Genomic DNA, 20,609 nt, shown 5'->3' on the forward strand with positions numbered 1-20,609 from the left:
ACAACTTGTTTTGGTTTCTTCTCAGTCCTGTGTGTGCGGTTCCAACATCAAAGTTTTTCTTCCCTTACCCGAAAAATCTATCCGTTTAATCCATTCTCCTCCCTCCGCGTTGTCTCCGCCAGGCCTCCTCGCTGTGCGGTGAGTGGATAGCGGGGCGCGCAGTGTGGCAGCGGCGGCGGAGACTGGAGCGATCCGGCAGAGCCGAAGAGAAGGAGCTGCTGCTGGGGGCTCCCTGGCCCCTGGGTAACGCTTTGCCAAGGCGAAAGAGCTGGGTAAGAGCACAGAAGAGTCGGAACCTTCCGGGACGCTGGTGCCTAAAAACTGGATTTTAATCACCATCCTGGTTGCCCATCTCTGTCCCTTTTCTCATTTGGTAACTAGTCGAGAGAAGCGCTTGGCACCAGCGCTCTGCGGGACCCAAGCTCCCGGCTGCTAGGGACCCGAGTGTCCGCTGCTGCGGAAGGAGCGGAGGGGAGGACGCCAGCGGATGCTTACTGGAGCCTGGAGGTAGGCAAAGGGGTGGGATCCTGATTCTAGCGCTCAGCCCAGATTCCAAAAGGGTGTCTGGTTTCAAGGAGCTGAGGCACTCTTCTCCCCCTCATTTTCCATTGCACCCTCCCCTTTTCGGATTCAGGCTCAAGAACGACCAGATTCACAGCACTTTCAAGGTGGACTGCTTTCCACCGCTCATTGCCTGAATGCCTTGCTCTTTGCACTTGATTGTGTTAGTATTTGAGCTTCTCCAGGAAGTTAATAGCAGATTTTGAGAAGGTCCAACTTGATTTTATTCAGTTTCTTAAAGGATGTGTTTGCTGTGGGTAAGAATTATGGGAAATAAATATCAGTGTCATATACGACTGCAATAACAGCTTGGAAACCACCTTCATCCTCCCCCCCCCAAAAAAGTTTTCCCCGTTCAAGTTTTTGTATTGCCCGGAAACAGTGCATGGAGATTTAATATGTTTCATTATATATAAACTGGGGAGGGGGCGCCCCTTATATTTTTAAAGTGCAAGATATCAAGGACATTGTAGTTTCTTTTATTTCTTTCTTTTCCCCCTATGCTGCCCATGTAACAGAGCACTACGAGTGTGGAGAGAATGGAACACTTTTAAAATCTGGGGGAATGATGAAAGACTTTGTTGTTCCCAGCTTTGCTTGAAGTTTTTCTTTAAATACCTGATCTTTTTTGGTTGAGAGGTAATTTGGGGTAAGCCTGGACTAATATCATGGGTGCAATTCAGCATGGTAAGATTTTGTATGACGATCATGTAATTAATCCTATAGTCACATGTTAGTTAATGGCAGAAATTGTATAAGATGATAGAAACAGCCCTTGATTTTTTGGCAAACAATATTTTTGGACAGTGGGGAAGTTTTTTTTTTTTTAATCAATGTTAAAATATACGTGGAGAATATGAATGCATTGATGAAAATAGAAAGGCAAGTTAACTTTAAGAGGGTGGTTTATTGAAAATTAATTGCCTCAGATTTCATATCTACATATGGTAATCAGTGAACTAAATGAACCAGTTAGTTTTCCGAGCTTGCAATACTTGGCTCTGTAGAAAGACTGCTGTTACATTTCATTTTCAATCTCATTTGCGGGAATAGAATAATGTTGGATGGGTTTATTAACTTCCTCACACGTGTGTGCTGTAGATTCCAAGATATCCTATAGAGCAGAGAGAGACAAGGTCCAAGATCTGGCCTCATTACACCTTACCATCTCTCCCCTGCTAGGTATCCTTCACATAAGCTGAAACTAGTGGAATCTAGAGCTCCTGCCTCTCCTTTTCTCCCTCCACACACTTGTAGCTTCCAATCTGGACCTAAATCTCCCTGAAATAGGCCCTGTCACTCATGTATTCTTCCTCACAGGGGAGCTTGGAGTTGGGGCTGCCCTGAAAAGAAATAAGTTAATACCTCAATAGTAAATTTTATGCAGTTGTTGGGTAGATACTGAGTGTACCCATGCTTCCTGCTAGTCCAGGTTGCGGGGTGAAGGGGAGGCTAGAGCACAACTGAAGCGGTGAGACAGTAGCTAGGAACATGGATTGTACTTAAGGAGAACTGGAGCAGTGTGGAAGAGAAGGAATAAAGCTAAAATCTGAGGGGGGATGTGTGTGTGCGTGCGTGTGTGCGCATGCACGCGTGTGTAGAGGGATGGATTATCTTCAGCAGGAATCAGCTGTATCTTAGATCCGCACAAGCAAGTTTATCTCAAAGGTCAGACTCTGCTTGATAAAAGCTTTAAAAAGAACTGAGTCCCATGAAAATAAACAACTCTCATTTGTAGTTATTGACTTTCAAATAAACTCTTCAGTCCTAGGATCTAAAACAGTTTTTCTCAAATTTGAGTGCCTAAGAATGCATAACAATTGAGATTTATGACCCCTAACGCACGAGAAATTGGTTCAAGAAGATCCAATTAACTGCATATTTAACACCATAGGTGATTCCGGTTCTCCTAGTTCAAAAATTATCTTGTGAAAAATATAAACTTGGTGCTAATGAACTTGCTTTTGTTCAGAAAGGTGTAATACAATCATATTAACCTAAAAACTTTTCATAGTTTTTATCTTTTGAATTTTCTTTGTTTTTCATTGTCAATGCCATTATTATTGTCAGTCTGCCCTGTTACAAGACGGCTGTCCTCAAATACCAAACTTCTGTCATTTGGTGAAGTGCTGGGTAGTGGTCACTTGAAATTAAAAACAGAAGGCACTAAAGCTAAGGTGATAGAAATGCTTTTTTGAGCATTAATAAATTTTGAAAAAAAAAAACAATGTGCTGATGGGTTTAGTTAGAGGGTAGCTTTAAGTAAACATGTTTGTCTCTTCCTCACTGAATGGAGGACAATTTTTAAAAGTTTTAAATCTTTACAAGAATTTAACATGCTAATTTTTTATTTCATATTTTACATATTTAGATTTTTCCTAATAATGCAAAGTAATTCAAGTAGTTCACATGAAATCATAAAAAGAGAAAATAAACTTAAAATCCCTACAATAATTTTCTTATTTTATTATTTCTCTTTGTTTTCATTAATAAAACCTCAAAAATATGGCATAAAAGTGAGGGAAATGATTGATGAAATCCTGAACCCAATGGTAAAATTGGTCATTTCTTTTGGGCCTTTTTTTTCCCCCATAACTGACATTTTCATGAAATTCTTAATTTTCCCAGTTCTTTCCAGGCAAAGGAAGTTGGTCATTCATTGTTGGGGTCTTATATGTGAGGTACTCATTGACATTCTGGTATCAGTGTTCTAATTTCTTTGTTTTATTGTATTTTCTCACATACCATGCTACGTGTACAGACCATGTTTTCACAATAGTAAACATTTACAGCTTTTTATTACTTGAGGTTTGCACAAAACAGCACAACAAAGAAATATGGATAGAGGAGAAATATATTGTATTTCTTATTTTCTTTAAAAATGAGACTATTTTAAACCATTTGTGTGTGGAAACTGTTTTAAAAATGCAGGTTGCATGCTTTAAGAAAATATGACCTCTCAGATAATACAAGGCACAGATCAGTGTGAATTACATGCTAATTTTTAGGTTGAATTTTGTCTTGTTTTTGTCGAAACTCCAACAAGCTCTCTAGATATTTGGTTGATGAGATCCTTAAGAAGTGGGAAACCTGGAAAGGAAATCGCAAAACTAGTTTAAGCCTAGCAAGGTAAACTTAACCTAAAAAATGTATTTGCTTGATATTAACCCCAAATAACAGGTGTTATGACTGATATATTAAGATTGAAACATGGTGCCACATGGTCCAGGATTCCTGCCACATTTTAGACTTTTTGTAAAATAATAACATCACTGTAGTAAAGACATATTTATACATATTTCTATGTATAAAAATATATAGAATTTTGCTTGGAAGTTCTAGATACTTCATTTTCTATCATATAGCCCTCTCCCCATGGGGTGGGAGAGAGAGAAGCCCACATGATGAAGCTACTGTGATGAATAATATTTTGCATAATTTCTATCTTTGAACCATCTTTAGCTACCATCTATACCAAATGACACATTGAACTTTCCTCTAATGATAAATTCTGTGACTATTTTTTCAAATATACTATCAGAAAGGTTGAGTGTACATTATTGCCAATTAGAAATGATTCTCCGCTCTCTGTTTAAGAAAATCTAAAAGCCGTGACTCACCTTTCCCCCACTCTCCTCCTCTTCTGTGTTCTGTTGTAAATCACATGATGTCTATAGAAGATATTATCTCTTAAAGTGATTTCATAAATACCAGATAATATATTTTTTTCATCAACTACAATGTTATACACATTTTCTTCTCTGTTTTTATGTTCTTATGATCAGAATGGTTTCTCTTCCACACACACCATTTGTATTTATGTTAAATTCCTCCATGCTACCTGGAAAAAATTGAATCACACTAAGTCAGTGATTTAATGGATTCCTTAACAGGTTGCTTTGCATTTTACTAGAGGGCAGCTAGAGGCAGACAAATTCTAACACATGTTTTCAGTGATGGTTTTAAGGTCCTCAGACAAAAAACCGAAGTTAAAGTCTCACAAACCTCAGTCACATGTATATAAGGCCAGCTCTACAACCTGGCTGAGATCTGCCAGTCTTTGCTATTGAGTATCTCATATCTGGAATGCCAGAACCTATCCAAAGTCTTCAGGTACAAACAAGAAACAAGAGCTTCAGTATAGAACTGAGATTTGGACAAAGAGAACAAGACATTATTCTTAATAAAGGTAGGGAACAGAAAATGGAATCCAGAGACTAAAGACACATCAGACAAGTGGACCACATGTTAGATTCTCTGTCTTTCTTGGTTTGCCATTGACAAGGTTTATGAGCGGGATCAGACTACAAGGCAGAATTGTGGTACAGAGAATAAATCCAAGAGGCAGGAGAAATCATAGTGCCTGGGTCCAGTCCATGCTGTCTCTCGGAGTGGAGGGAGGACATTTGCCTGCCTGTTTCTCGCAGTTCTTCTTTTTCCAGACAGTTGGAGAAACTGTTTTATGGGATGCCAACTAAAAGTTTGATTCCTGGTGAAAAGTGATTCTTTCTTACTTTTTTTTTTTTTTAATTCTTTAAACTATAACATAATTGTCTTCTAAGAATTGCATCTCCCTGGGTACTTACAGAGCAAAATAGCCATGGTTGGGCAACCACATAATTTAAATAAAATGACTTACAATTTATGCAAAGATACTCTTCATTGAATTGTTTCTGGACTGTATCCTACAGCTGCATAAAATAAGGTGAAAGAGAAATATTGGCTTCTGTTTTAAAGATGAATAAAACATTAGAAATAATTGATGTGACTTTAGGTGTTTTATAACTTTCCCACAATTTTTATTTGTGGATTACTTACTTAAATCCCCACCTCTTTGTAGTGTTGAATTCCTTTCAGGTGTGAAACAAGGAAGAGAAAGGAAGTACAACTTTCAGTTTAAACTTAAGGTATTTAACTATGAATGATATTTTTTAAAAAGGCTCTAAAGGTTATTTTCTCCTACTGCTTTTTTTCTTACATACTTCAAAAAAAATGAACAAATTATATATATGCTTATGCATATGTATGCTTATGTGTACATATATGTATATATTAGAATTATCTCCTAGATTTATTGAATTCTTTATTCTAATCACCATGTATATCCCTTTTCATTCTGAAGTCCTCTCCCCATTGCTCCTAAGGACAGACTTTTCGCATAAATTAAATAATCAATTATTAATTAATATAATGTTTTAATTCAAAAGTTCCTTTGTAAGAACATTTTAAAAGGATAAGTAACCATCAAATAGGTATAAGTTAAATATCAATATTATCCCAGTTATTTTTTTATTTGCTAAAACACATAGCCAAATACTATTCACATTACTATTTATATTGTACATTCTTATAGATTTCAGTAAACTTAGAAGAGTAAAAATTATGTTCACCAATATTGTAAATTAATCATTTGGTGAGTCAGTGGAATCGAATTACTGTCTAAAAATAATTCTGCAACATTAACACAGTGTATATTATTCAGAACAATTTCTAGGTAATGCATTGTGTATTAAGTTAACATCTGCATAGCAGTTTATGTTTTCTCAAGTGGGTTCATAAATGTTAAACATAATTTACAATTATTAAAGGAATCTTTAGCTGCAAAGATGTATATGTAAAGTTGAGCGGATATCATTAATTGCATTGTATTTTATACATACACAATCACACAAGAAAAACAAAAATAATAATTTTTAAAGGGCGCTTACAGTTCCCAAACACCCCACAATTATTCACACTCCAAAATACTTGGTATGTACTTAATTCTGCGAATGATTTTTTCATATTTAAAATTCATCTGCGCCATGACAGAGTGATAACATTTGGCATGTATTAAGGAATTTTAGACCCATTTGTAAACCCAAATAACATGTTAAACTTGGTGAAAAATGCAGTAAGTCTGTAGCATTAGTTGTGGACATATTCTTGGGTACAAGCATATTGACTAACAAACATGGCGTTGAGAGCAGTAGCACCCTTACTCATCTTTCTACTGGAAACTGACGATTATAGGCTTAGGAATAAAATCTTAGGAAAGGAGACTGCTCAAGGCAAAAAGTTAACTAATAAATAAAAAGTTGGCCAATGAAGACTTACCCTAATGAGCCTTTAGCTGATAAAGAATTATGGCATTCCAGTATTTTTAAAAAATGTATCATATATGACTTCTACATTAAATCCTGTTCTTCTGGAAAGCTATATTCTTCTACATGATAAGTAATCAAAAACATTTTAGAAACTTAACATATGTCTAATATTTTATTTTCATAAAATCTATGTGCTTAGACTAAAAATTACATAATCCAGATTAGCAAAAAAAATAATAAATTATAATACAGCAATTATTTTATGCCAGTTATTACTTTAAGTACTTTATATTTATTAACTCACTTAATCCTTATAACTTCATAAAATAAATATTATTATTTTCTCAGTTAATAAGAAAATATATCCTCAGAAAGTTTAGATCTTTGTGTAAAGTTATCCAGTCAGTAAGAGATGGAATCTGGATTTGAATCAAAGCTCCAGATACTATGTTCATGATTCCTACACTTTAAGGGCTTTTGACAGTATTTTAAAAAAATACCGTCAGCCATAATTTTAAGAGTTTTGATTGATCTGATTAATTTCACATATTACAATACATGATTACTTATTGCCAGCAGAAATTTTACTCTGAGAATTTTCTGTTCTAATATGGTTTCACATTTGTTTTATATTAAAATACATATATATAGCCCTAACTTTGCAAGTTCCTATTTTGCTTTCTTAGAAGTTAATTGTATGACTCCTTGATGTTTTTCTTTCTTCACTAAAAGAAGAAATTCTTACTTCTAACATTTAAGTAGCAAGGATTATTGAGTTTGAAAAATCAACATATGTCAGTGCCGTTTTGTAAGGTATGGATAGCTTTTTTTGGAAAGAAAATTTTACCTGCACAGTGTTAACAGAATACATTTATAATCATACTCTTATTATTTGCACATATTCTTATTTCCAAACTCTGTTGAGTTCCTTCCTGTTTTATAAAGTCCATTATAAGTTCTTCTTCCTAACTTATCGTCATCATGTTAGGCATGTTCTCCTGATTATATTCATCCAGACTGGGATATTGGAGGGCAAACCGTGTTCTTTATATCATGGCTTCTAATGGCTTGATCTCCCTCTAGGCCTTTTTAAGTCAGTACAAAGTGGTGATTAATGGTACAAGGTCAGTAGTTGAACTCCAGTGTTTAGCTGTTCTGAAACTGGACATTTTTCCTTACAGTTTCTTTGCTTTGGTTTCCTCAGTGCTTGAACCTTATGAGTATTGCAAGACTTGGATGAGATAATTCAAGAAACATGTTTAGAGCCATGCTTGACACACATTTCAGGCACTTTACAGGCAAAGATTTTGAACAAGTGTTTGGGAGGAAAGTTGCAGAAAAGTACAATGTCAGATGTGACCACCTGATAGTTCTGTGAGTGTACAGATATCTTCTTACAAAATCAAAGGATTTGTCGTGATCCTGAAAGGGAACATGTATATTTTAATATATTTAAAGAAAATTGCAGGTGCAGTTTTTCATTTATTTTTGCCATTAGGACACTCTTAGGAATATTAAGTTTTCCAGAATTAGGAAAATCGATTCACAGACAAAAAACTACAACAAATAACACCTGCTTTGATTCAATGAGAGGATACATGGAAAGTTCTACCTATGTAAATTTTCCTGGTTAGTTTCGTTAATAATAAAACAACAAAGCAAAAAAGATTTACAGGGGGATGGAAAGTTTTCTGGTGTTCAGCATTTTTTGGCTTTGAGTAGCTACAATTATTTTGAAAAAGAGCAGTGCAGTTAAAAAACCAGTCTGACTTTCTTCTGGAATTGTGTTTATGCTACATCACTGTACTTGTTGAAAATTATCTGAAATGAAAGCACAGTTATCAGAATTATCGTAGTTTTTAATAAAGACACTACATTCTATCCTGATTTCATTCAAATTGCATTTATAGGAGTTATATGTCCTTTATTCATTTGTTTTTCAGAACAAAACAGTGGCCTTCAGGCTCCTTTACTGCTCAGTAGCATTGATTAAAAGTTAGAGTAAAATTAACTTAAAAGTTTAGATGGAAAATGTAGTCATAGAATTGTGTTCAGTTCTAAAAGCTGATTATGGTGAACGGGAGATTGGTCTCTCAGGTTGAGTCACTAGTATTAGATCTGCAGCCAAATTGTCTTAGCTGCTCAACTCTGAACTGAAGGATGTAGCGTAATCAGAGTTTTCTCAATTTAAATGGTCATTATCAGATAGATAATTAGGAGGATAAGAATTAAAAGGGAGAAGTTATTTGACAATTTCGCTTTAAAACAATGTGGAATCAATACCATTTATCTGAATATGTGCGCACTAATTGTTAGAAGGAGAATTTAAGTGCAGTGGATCCCCGTGCTGTGGAACCATCTGATTATGTTAGTGAAATGTTTGATGACATAATTCTGCTGACATTCATTGATCTACTAAGCAGTTTCTCAAGAGCAAAAATATGGGCATATAATTGGCCTTTCATGAACACAATGAGTATTACTTTAGAGTCTTTCTTTGCTTGCAGTGATTGTAGCGGTTATACCTTTTTATAAGAAAGGTTACTCATATGAGTGTTCCAAAGTATTGTCTCTCCATGGGGATCTCCTCTTGATCTAGAATTCTAGAATGTGCAGATAAAATCTATCTGCTGTACTTCACATTCAATGTGTAATATGAAACAGGGAAGGATAACTGTAACAAACACCCCTATTTGGAATGAAAAAGAATTGGAGATGTATCTCAGATAGTGATCTTTGTGGAATACATTCTCTTTCATTCCTGCTTGCAAACTGGCCAGTTATTTCCAAAACCATCTCTTGCTTGTAATACCTCCCTGAGGCAGGCATCAGCTATCATACAGTACTAATATTCTGCATTCCTACCTGCGTTTACTAACCCTGGAACTTCATAAGGTACAGCTCTTTTTCCCAAGTTACCTTAGTCCACAGTGTTATCAGTGCTTCAGTGCCATGCATCACGGGTCACCATGCTCCCAGACTCTGATAATGTCCTTGCTGCCTACCAGCTGACTCCTAGCTAGGATTTTGTTTTAACACACCTTACTTCTCAGTACAAGTTTCTGTATCACTAAAAATGTTACTATTTTTTTTTTCTAATTTCAGAATAATACATCCTAATAATGAAAACTTGAAAACCACAGAAAGAAAAAGTATGTGGCATCAATCCTATCATTGAAAGTTATCCCTGTGAATTTCTAGTTGCTTGTAATCCTTCACCAAGCTCATTTTTATTTTAAATAAAGTAGACTGCTTTACCATTTATAAATTTACTACGGACATTTTTATGCCAATATTTTTCTACTACACCATGATTTTACCAATATATACAGTTCCATTATGTCTAATGTTGCAACTTGGTATCAGGTTGAATTAGATCCAACAGTGTATTTTGTTGTTACTGATCACAATTTTTTAAAAGTTGACTTTGATATCAATACTTGTGAAAATTTTTAGAATTTTCTGCTTCTTTTAGCAATATAGAAGATTCAGAAATAGTGGAGCAACTTTGCTGCACGGTGGTGAGGGACTGCAAGAGAAGCTGTTGTTCCACCTACGTAGGTCATGCTAGCTCCAGTTACAGTTGTCACCACCCCACCTTAATCTCTCTACTCCTGCCTTAATGTGACATTGATTTTGAGTACTATACATATTGCTTCTAGAAATATTTTTATGTATCTTTCTGCAGATTACTCAATTATTTTCTTTTTGTATATGTCCGGGGTAGAAAGTCATTGGGTTAAAGTATATGCTGAAGAGAGAAAGCAATTTGCACTTCTTCTCAGTAATATGTTTTCCCAATTTTTGCTGCTTTAAATTGTGTTTTTTTTTTAAATGGTAAGACTGATACTAAAGATAATTTTTCATTTATGTACCTCCATTTCTGAAACAATATCATGCCATTTTGAAGTTTTTCTAACGAGTGACTCATTTTTGTTGCTTTTTTTCTCTGAAAGGGAATCTTTATCCAGAATATATTTTAAAAATGCTTACACTGATACCAAAGCCAGACAAAGACATTACAAGAAAATTGCAAATATCCTGTATGAATATTGACATAAAAATCCTGAACAACATACTAACAAGGCAAAGCAGTACATTAAAGGAGTTATACGCTAAGTGGGATTTATTCCTGGGATTTGAGAATGGGGCAGCAAACAAAAATTAATGTAATATGTCACATTAATAGAATGAAGGGGAAAAAACAAAAATCATCTCAATTGATGCAATAAAAGAATTTGACAAAATTCAATATCCTTTCATGATAAAAACACTTAATAAACTAGAAACAAAAGGAAGCCTCCTCACCATGATAAAGGCCATATATGAAAAACCCACAGCCAACAACATACTCAATGGTGAAAGACTGAAAGCTTTTCCCCTACAATCAGGAACAATGCCACTTTTGCCACTTCTAGTCAACTTTATATTAGAAGTTCTGGCCAGAGCAAGTAGCAAGAAAAAGAAATAAAAGGCAGCCAAGTTAGAAAGGAACGAGTAGAGTTATCTCTAGTCACAGATAACATGATCTTATATCTAGAAAACACTAAACGTTACACACATACAAAATGAGCTAATAAATGAATGCAGCAAAGTTCCAAGATACAAAATCAACATACAAAAAGTCAGTTGCATTTCTATATACTAGCAATGAGCAATCCAGAAAGATCATTGAGAAAACAATTTGATTTACAGTAGCATTAAAAAGAATACAATACTTAGGAATAAATGTAACCCCTATCAAAATCCCAATTGTGATGAAGTTTACTAGGTCATAGAGTATTGAATATATTCAGCTTTCGTGTGCACTGCCAGTTTTCCAAAGTGATTGTACCAACTTACACTCCACCAGTAGTATAAGAGAGTTCAACACTTGTGAAACTTACTTTTCACTATATATTCTTTTGCATTTGCTCATATTATGAAACAGAATGCAAATTCACATGAATTTTAAAGATAGATCTTCAAAGTGGTTTCAATGTAGGAATGGACAGCTTTTTGTTATATATCTCTAGAACTTTCCTTGTCTGATTTTATGAATATTTTGTTAGAAAAGTGTGAAAACAGTCTTTATCTTTTGACATTTTAATTTTGTATCTTGGTGTGATTCTCTTCGGGTCCATCTTATTTGAGACTCAGTGCTTCCCGGACTTGGCTGTCTGGTTTGTTTGCCAGGTGAAGGAAGTTTTCAGCCATTATTTCTTCAAATAGGTTTTCTGTCCCTTTCTCTCTCTACTCCTTCTGGGACTCCTGTAGCAAATGTTAGTCTGTTTGATGTTCTCTCAGTGGTCCCTTAAACTATCGTTGCTTTTTTGGATTCTTTTTTCTTTTCTCTGGTCTGATTGGGCGATTTCCATTACCCTTGTCTTCCAGTTCACTGGTCCGTTTTTTGCATTCTCGTATCTTCTGTTGTATACCACAAGTGTATCTTTTACTTCAAAGACTGAATTCAGAATTTCTAAATCTTTATTTTTTTACATCTTCTAGCATTTTCTTGAATTTCTTACTGGATTCATCAATTTCCCTCCTGAGTTCAGTGAGCATCTCTAAGAATGTTACCATGAATCCTTCATCTGATAAAACTGCTTGTCTCTACTTCGTTTAGTTATTTTTCTGAGGTTCTGTCTTGTTTTTTCCTTTAAAGATATTCCGTTGTTTCTTCGTTTTGCCTAACTCTCTGCATTTGTTTCTACGTATATTGACTTCGTCTCCCAGTGTTGAAAGAGTGGCCTTATGTAGGAAGTGTCCTGTGGGGCCCAGTGGTGCAATCTCCTCTGGTCAACAGAGCCAGGTACTGCAGAGGTATCCCCTGTGTGCAGCTGTTGCAGGTGTGCTGGTGGGTGAGGCTGGTCCTCAGGTGGACTGGCTGCGTTGCTCAGTCGTGACTGCTGCAGGCACCCTCGTAGTTGGGGCTGGTCCCTGGCCTGGCTTTCTATAGGACCTGTCTGTGACTGGGCTGACCCCCGGCACCTCAGGGGAAAGCAGGGGCAGGGCATATGGTGTTACCAAGGCTGATGGAGAGTGAGAGAAATGGCGCTCACCAGCACCAGGCCAGCTAGGTGGAAAGAAAGTCAAAAACAAATGGCCCCTGCAACTGCTTCCATCCACAGAGAAAGTTCCACCAGATCCCTGATCCTCTGGTGCATGCTCTAAAATTAGTCAATGAATCTTCTTGTGTGACCCAGGCACTTTTCAAGCTGCAGCCTCTGTGGAAGGACTTGGAGCCAGTGAGTTTGTATGTGAGTCCTTTTAAGACTGGAGTCTCTTCCCTTTCCCACAGCCCTGAGGCTCTCCCAAATGTAAGCCTTGCTAGTTTTCAAAGCCAGATGTAATGGGAGCTCGTCTTCCCAGCGCAGGTCCCCAGGCTGGGGAGCCTAATATGAGACTTGGACCCCTTGCTCCTCAAGGGGGACCTCTGCAGTGTGATATCCCTCCTGCTGTGGCCTGCCCCATGGGGAAGGGGGCAGGGGTCTCACTAGACCACGACCTTGCCCCTCCTACCTTTCTTGATGTGACCTTTTCCTTCTGTCTTTAGTTGCAGACATTTTGTTCTTCTAGTCTTCAGGTCAGTTCTCAGAGAGAGTTGTTCTATATGTAGCTGTAGTTTGGGGGTATCCCTGGGAGGAGGTGAGCTCAGGGTCCTCCTACTCCGCCATCTTGATCCGGAATGGAAAACACTCTTAAGAGATAATCTGATTCATTTCCCAGTGTTACACTCATTTATGAGCTGTAATTTGAAAGTTTTCCTGATTGAGGCAGGGTCCAGATAGTCTTATAATTACAGTAAGAACTATAAGCTTATAGTTATTGAGTACTTATTTGTCCAGGGCACTACCCTAAGCACTTAGCAGAACCTAAGTTCAAACTTAGACGGGAGCCAGAAGATGACTCTGAATCCGGCTCCACTGTCCCTGAGCAGTCACCTGCCCCGTCTCTCAGTTTCACTGTCTGTAAAAGGGGAGACATCTGTGACCTTGGAGTTTGGGCCAGATCAGCTACCAATTATGAACCTATTTCTGCAGCCCACATGGCTAGCCCTGCCACAGTACCCAGAACAGTGTTGGGACAGGCTGACCCTCACTCCCTGACCTCCAGAATCCTCCTGTCTTGCCCTTGGCTTTTACTCACCTCCAAGCCCTGGATATCCGGATCTGCCCGTAAGAGTTCTCCTGAGAATAGCAGAACCTTCACTCCGTCAGAATCTCTCTCTTAGGTTCCTGTCCCAGAGAAGCCCCATTTTTATTGCTTACTACTATTTTTCTTAATTTGGCATCTTCAACTTTTGATAGTATATTTGAATGTATTTATTATTTAAATTATTATGTCAGATCTATGAGTATTTCCCACTACTTCTGCCTTTCATGATTTGCATAAAAAGCTTTTTCAGTATACAGTCATTTGAATATTCACATGTATGTCTTCTATTTTTAAGTTTTGTTTTAGGATGAGTTATAGCTGAGCTTAATTATAAGATACTGATTGGCATTAGTTTTTAATAATTTTCCAAGCACCCATTTATCTAATAGCCATTTATTGAACAATTTATATTATATTAGAATATAGCTCCAAATTAATGTTGAGAGCTTTCTGTAAAAGGAAAAATGTTTCATGTTTATTTAAAAGGCACATTTTTCATTTGTATAAGACAACTTGTGTATTTTAACCAGGTGTAATTAACAGGCATTACATCACCCTACTGCCAAGATAACCTTGATTGTCATACAAACGTAGTATGATTAATGTAGTATTCCTTATTAAGTGAAATTTGGCAAAAATATGTAGAATTCCCCTAAGATGATTATTAGAAATAAATTAAGTGCTTTGGTTCTTTTAAGCACTGATTGTTTGAGGCTGATCATACAGGAATAGCGAACAAACCACTTTAACAAAATATGTATCAGCAAACCTTTAACATCAGTAGAAAATGTTATTCATTCAAAGGTCACTCAAATTCATATCATAGTAATGTGCTATCTTAAATTGTGTTCAAATTTTACTTGGAAATCACCTTCAGAAGGGGGATATTTTGAATTATTTTACTATAGGTCATTTCTGTTATGGAAGATACTATTAGAATGAAAGTGTCTAACAAAAATATTTCTAAGTCTTGCTTTAGCACCCATGCATTTAAAACAGTAGAACAAATTTCTTCTCATCAAGCATCAAGATAGCTACTTGGCATTCTTTCCAATAAGATAGACCTTTTTATGTTTCACTGTGAAACTGAAACAACTGCTATAAAATTAATGAGTATGTGTGAATTCATTACAATCTCTAAAAAGAATGGCTCCCTCTGTCTGCTAGTCTATTTTAGAGATGAGTTTAGGAAAATAAACATCCCTATTTTAGGCAACGTCTACACAGAGATTGAGTTTACTATATACTTCTCGGAAGTTAAATAATATACACTTGACATTTCAAAAGTAAAATAAAACTTCAATAATAAAAAAGTTTTAAAATTAAATTTCTGTTTCTTTTCATACTAGAATAGAAATATATAGTGTGCCTTGATTACAAGCCATTTATATCAGTAATGGCAGGAAATATATTTAATAATTGAAACTTTCATTAGAATTTGTCCTTTGAATAATGCATGTCATTTCTATTCTGCTTGAGCTACTTGGGTAGGACTTTCTAGAGGATAGGGAAGAATGATTCTGAGGACTTAGAATAGGAACTTTTACAGATTTATTCAGATATGTAGTTTACAGAACATCTGCAAGTTCAAAAAATCAGAAGGAGAGATAAGGTTCATTATCACATTGATCACAAATTATATGTAGACTTGTCCGGTATATTTTGCTTTCTTCTAAATCCTTGGGGTAGAAAGGAAGAGAGGTATCATTGGTGTTGTTTAATATAGAGCATATTGTTTTAAAGTGAGTGTCTGGATGTGAATTATTGATTCAAACATTATTATCAGGTGGGACATATACTCCAAAGTATAAAAGTGGTATATATCCCAATTATGCCTTATGCTGGTACTGCCTCCATGTGTCCAGATGACCTGGTGAGAAAATTCAAAGATGCCTAGGAACCCTGGATCACAAGGTGGCAGCCAAAGAAAGGCTACCACGTCACCAAATCCCTTCAGAAGTTTTAAGTTATTGACATTAATTAATCTTTACTTGCAGCTCAAGATAGAAGGTAAGGAGAAGGAAGTTAGGCCAGGTAAGACAAAACTAGCCTTGGATTGCCAACAAAACCCATCTGGGAATTCCAAGAGAACTCTGTTTTGGGAGTAACTACATGTTGGAGTCTCAGCTTTCCCAACAGGGCGGAAATGCAAGGATATGATAGCTTGAGCGTGTTACTCTATAGCTTATGTAATGAAATTCAAGTAATTGTTTCACAGTATAAAGTGTGCATATTTGAATTCAGTGAAATCATATGGGAACCATGTAGAGTTATTAAAAGCAATGCTCAAAAAGTTTAAGTGAATTATATTAGGTTACAATGACATAGATTGGCAGAGCTGGGATAGAAACCAATATTTCTGACTTTGATTTTAATATTTTTGCCTTTGGCATAGTTCTGCCATTTTGTATACTAGAGTCTAAACCATATACATTCTGCTAGTTTGACAGAATTTGACCAGAAATTCAACGAAGACCTTTATATGTATATCACATTCACTTTAGATCAACTCCACATTTTGAAGCTTGTAGGTTGGTAATTCAGTATTCTGGGAGTGATAAGAACCTTTTTAGAGTATCTGGTTTTTTTCTTCTAAGATCTTACACAGATGATTAAACAATAAAGGTTATGTGCAGCAGTGCCCCGAATTCCTGTTTCTTATGATGTATTTTTGTACATACTATATTTAATTTTAATTTCCAGGAAGAACTTTGGCATGATAAAAAGAAAATCAAACATCTGAATTAAGAGTTTTGGATTGTTGGCTCAGCCCTGTCTCTGAATAGCTGTTTAATCTTAAATAAGCCTTTTAAAATATCTGAATGTCAGTTCCAAATTTAAAAAAAAAAGCAAAGTCTGATTTAAATGACCTCAAATATTCTTTCTAACACTGACATTCTTTGATTCTATAAGTATGCATTTTATTATTCAATAATGTATTCTCTTTGTTGACTTGCATGAAGTGCTCAGGTATAATTTTACTTCTTTTAGCTAAAGTTCCAATTTGACTTTAGGTGCATTAGAGTAACACTCCAATGTTCTGCTCAGATATTGTGGTGACAGAATTCTGGCAAACTGTTTAGTATGTGGGTTGTTGTCACCCCATAGACACTCAGACCGTCAGACATTTGATGATGTGCTAGTTTGATTGTGGGGTATAATTGAGTCATCATTGAGCACTGTCAAAATAAATGTCTAATCACACCATTCAGTAGGTTGACTGCTGGATTCTAAACAGTACCTATTAAGCTCTTAAGTAAATACAACAGAAAAGTCTCAGCCCTTCGTTTAAATAGCTGTGGGATTTGAAATAGCATGCGGAATTTAATGAAAGCTTCAGCTACTTGAAATGTCTTGCTTGTACTTATCCTTTGCCATCTACCAAAATGTTTTTTTCCCCCAGCTTTACACAGTCTGTAACTGAGATTGGAAGTTAAAGTGAAATAAAAACCAGTGAGTCAAAGCCAAGCTAAGTTCATTAGAATAGACTTTTTCTCCTTTCTGTCAGCTCAACATGTGAATAATCATATGGAACCTGAGAGTGCAAAACCTGTATCACAGTGAATAATGAATGATTTAGTTCCAATTAAGAAGTTTCCTTTTAAAAAGAACAAGTGTAATGGCCCTCTTATGAATAAATTAAGGTTAGTTTGAAAACGTGGTTTTGTTAAACAAATTTGAATGGCTTTTCCTTCACTTCCTAGGAGTCCCTGATATGGACTGTTTGGCCTTCTCGCTTTTATTTTAGGGCTTGCAACCTCCAGTCATTGTTGAAACCTCCAAGTGATAAGTGCAAGCTAGGATTTTGTTTGTTTTGTGTCTTATAATTACCTGAGCAATCTCCCTAGAAGTTTTCTATATAAAGTGCATCATGTTTGAAGTGCATATTCTATTTTGTCTAATTTTTAAGGATGCTTTGACTTTTTTGTTTCTTATTATGACAGTTTAAATATCATTTACAGAGCTGTTTCTACTTGCTTGTGTATTGCAGTGACAATGGATGATCGGTGTTTATTTTCCAAGTCTTACTTTTACAGTGCAGTGCTTTCTCAGAGCAGCTCTCCATATAAAACCTCTGTGTAGAATAGCAATATTATTTACAGTGTAAAATGTTTATGTCATGAATTATTTATTATTTCATATATATATTTGGGCATAAGCATACTGTTAAATAGAGAAACTTTTTTTTGAAATTTTTCATGAGTATTAAATTTTGCATGTACCACGTTATGGACAGTTTACATCTGACTTAAATATGTGATGATAATACACAATATCTTTATACATAAAAGAAGATGCTTTTCCTTTAGACTAATGATTATAATGGTGAGATATACAGGGAGATACAAAGGTCTGAACAGTGGGTACAACTCTTAATAATACCTAACAGTACTTTACAGATTACAAAGCACTCTTTAATATATTGCCTTACATGATTATTATGAAAGTAATGAGACTATTAGGGCTGGTATAATTTTACCTATTTAAAGATACAAAGACCAAGGTTTGAAAGCATAGTACAAGCCGATATTCACAGTGTAATCCTAGAACTGCCCCTGAATACCACATCTCTTGACATCTGGTATAATGTTATTTTTATATGATGCGTTAAGTTTAGGTTGGTTAAGGTCATCTGAAAAAGTGCAAAATCTCCCTCATCTTTTTTGTATATATAAGAATTGCAACTGTTCATAATCAGGTAAGATTCCATTTTACCTTCAGGCATAGCCTATTATGAAGCATTTAGGAATAAACATAAGTCCAGAAAAGAAAATTATTCAAATATTATGTGTATGTGTGTGAAATATATATATGAGTCAGTCTCCCCTCTCTATATATTTGGATAACTTAATATACACAATACTTGGAGATATATATATATATATATATATATATATATATATATATTACATAAAAATTATCTCTAAATATCCATAGTTTGAAATACATTCACATGAAAAGTGATCTAATTTTTAAGTAGCTAAGGAAAGACAGGAAATGAGTTGGAGGAAATGAAACTCTTCTTTGATTCCCAGGTCTCAGGACCTCAGTGCAGTCCTCCTACTCCCATGTTTATTGAAGTTTGGGAATGTTCCCTCCTCTTCAGACTTTGAGAAGGATTGGAGTTAACTCTTCCTTAATGTTTGGTTGAGTTCACCAGTGAAGCTGTCTGGCCCTGGGCTTTTTTGCTGGAAGACCTTTGATTACTGATTCAATATCCTTACTCATTACAGGTATACTCTGATTTTCTATTTCTTCACGATTCAGACTAGGTTGCATATTTCTAGGAATTTATACATGTCTTTTAGGTAATCCAGTTTGTTGGTGTATAATTGTTCACAGCAGTCTCTCAAAGTCCTTTTACATTTCTGTGATACCAGTTTTATGTCTCCTCTTGAAACCATGGGTGATTATTTGTCATATCCATTTGACCTGCCTTCACTAATCAAGGTTGTTTTAATTATTGCTACAAAATGTCCTCCAGGCTGCAGGCAACCTAAACCATGAGATGTTTGCCCAAGTTGTTTTCCAGGATCTTGGAGTCAGTTGTGTCTAGTTTGAGCTGAGCTGGTTCGGAATGGATAGGACCACCGACGCTCCAGATGGGCATGCTTGAGTGTCTGCTTGGTGACCTTTTGACTTCAGAGTGCTGAAAACTCCACCCTCAGGTCCCGCTAAGGGCCTCTATTTTTTAACGTGCAGAGGCTTGTAACTTAGTTTACACCTGTACCGAAGGACAATCCCTGCACCCTTTTCCAATCACCTTTCCCCATGCCCCTCATGCTCCCCATGCCTGCTTCTTTATTCTGTATCATATAAGTACCCCAAAGCCTCCACAGAGGAAGCTCCCTTTCTGTCTCCTCCCTTGGCTGTCTTGTGAATAAACTCTCTCTTTGCTGCTAACCTTGGCGTCTCAGCATTTTGGTTTGTTGAATAGTAGGCAAGACAACCTTGGTTTGGTAACACTCTTTCACTTCTGGCTTTATTGTAGTCTTTCTTCTTTCTTATTGTCGATAACAGTTTGCCAATTTTATTTATCTTTTCAAAAAGAAGTTCTCAGTCTCTAATCTGTTCTAGTCTGTTCTAGTCTCTTTCATTTCTTTCTGCTCTGATCTTTATTTCCATCCTTCTGCTAATTTTGGCCTTTGTTCTTTTTCTAGTTCCTTGAGGTGTAAAATTAGGCTGCTTATTTAGAATGTTTCTTTTTTTCTTAGTATGGGCATATATTACTATAAACTTCGTTGTTAGAACTACTTTTGCTGTATCCCATGTTTCAGTATGGTGTGTTTTCATTTTCATTTGCCTTAAGATACATTTTTTAATTCCCCCTTCGTTTAGGATTGTATGTTTAATTTCCATGTGTTTGTTAATTTTCTAGCTTTTCTCCTGTTACTGAGTTCCAGTTTCATAGCATTGAGGTTGGAAAAGATGCTTGATATTTTTTTAAAATGTATTTTTATTGAAGTATCGGGTATAATGTTGTCAGTTTCTGGTGTACAGCATAATGCTTTGGTCATACATGAACATACATATATTTATTTTCATATTATTTTTCACTGTAAGTTACTACAAGATATTGAATATAGTTCCCTGTGCTATACAGTATAAACTTGTTGTTTATCTATTTTATGTATATTATTATCTTCAAATCTCGAACTCCCAATTTATCCCTTCCCACCCCTTTCCCCTGCTGGTAACCATAAGTTTGTTTTCTATGTCTGTGAGTCTGTTTCTATTTTGTAAATAAGTTTTATTTGTTTGTTTGTTTTAATTCCACATATAAGTGATATTATGTGATATTTTTCTTTCTCTTTCTGGCATACT

The 20,609-nt window shown here is 35.7% G+C and overlaps 1 protein-coding gene across 1 annotated transcript in view; it reads left to right on the top strand.

Annotated features, from left to right (window-relative positions):
- Positions 1–281: 281 nt before the first annotated feature.
- PCDH15 (protocadherin related 15) overlaps positions 282–20,609 on the top strand; it is a 1,333,392-nt gene continuing 1,313,064 nt past the window's right edge. Inside the window, exon 1 of the mRNA XM_064488173.1 lies at positions 282–507. The gene's annotated coding sequence lies outside the window, so the exon portion shown is untranslated. The remainder of the gene's footprint in view (positions 508–20,609) is intronic.

Source organism: Camelus dromedarius, chromosome 8 (genome assembly GCF_036321535.1).
Source record: "Camelus dromedarius isolate mCamDro1 chromosome 8, mCamDro1.pat, whole genome shotgun sequence".
Lineage (NCBI taxonomy): Eukaryota > Metazoa > Chordata > Mammalia > Artiodactyla > Camelidae > Camelus > Camelus dromedarius.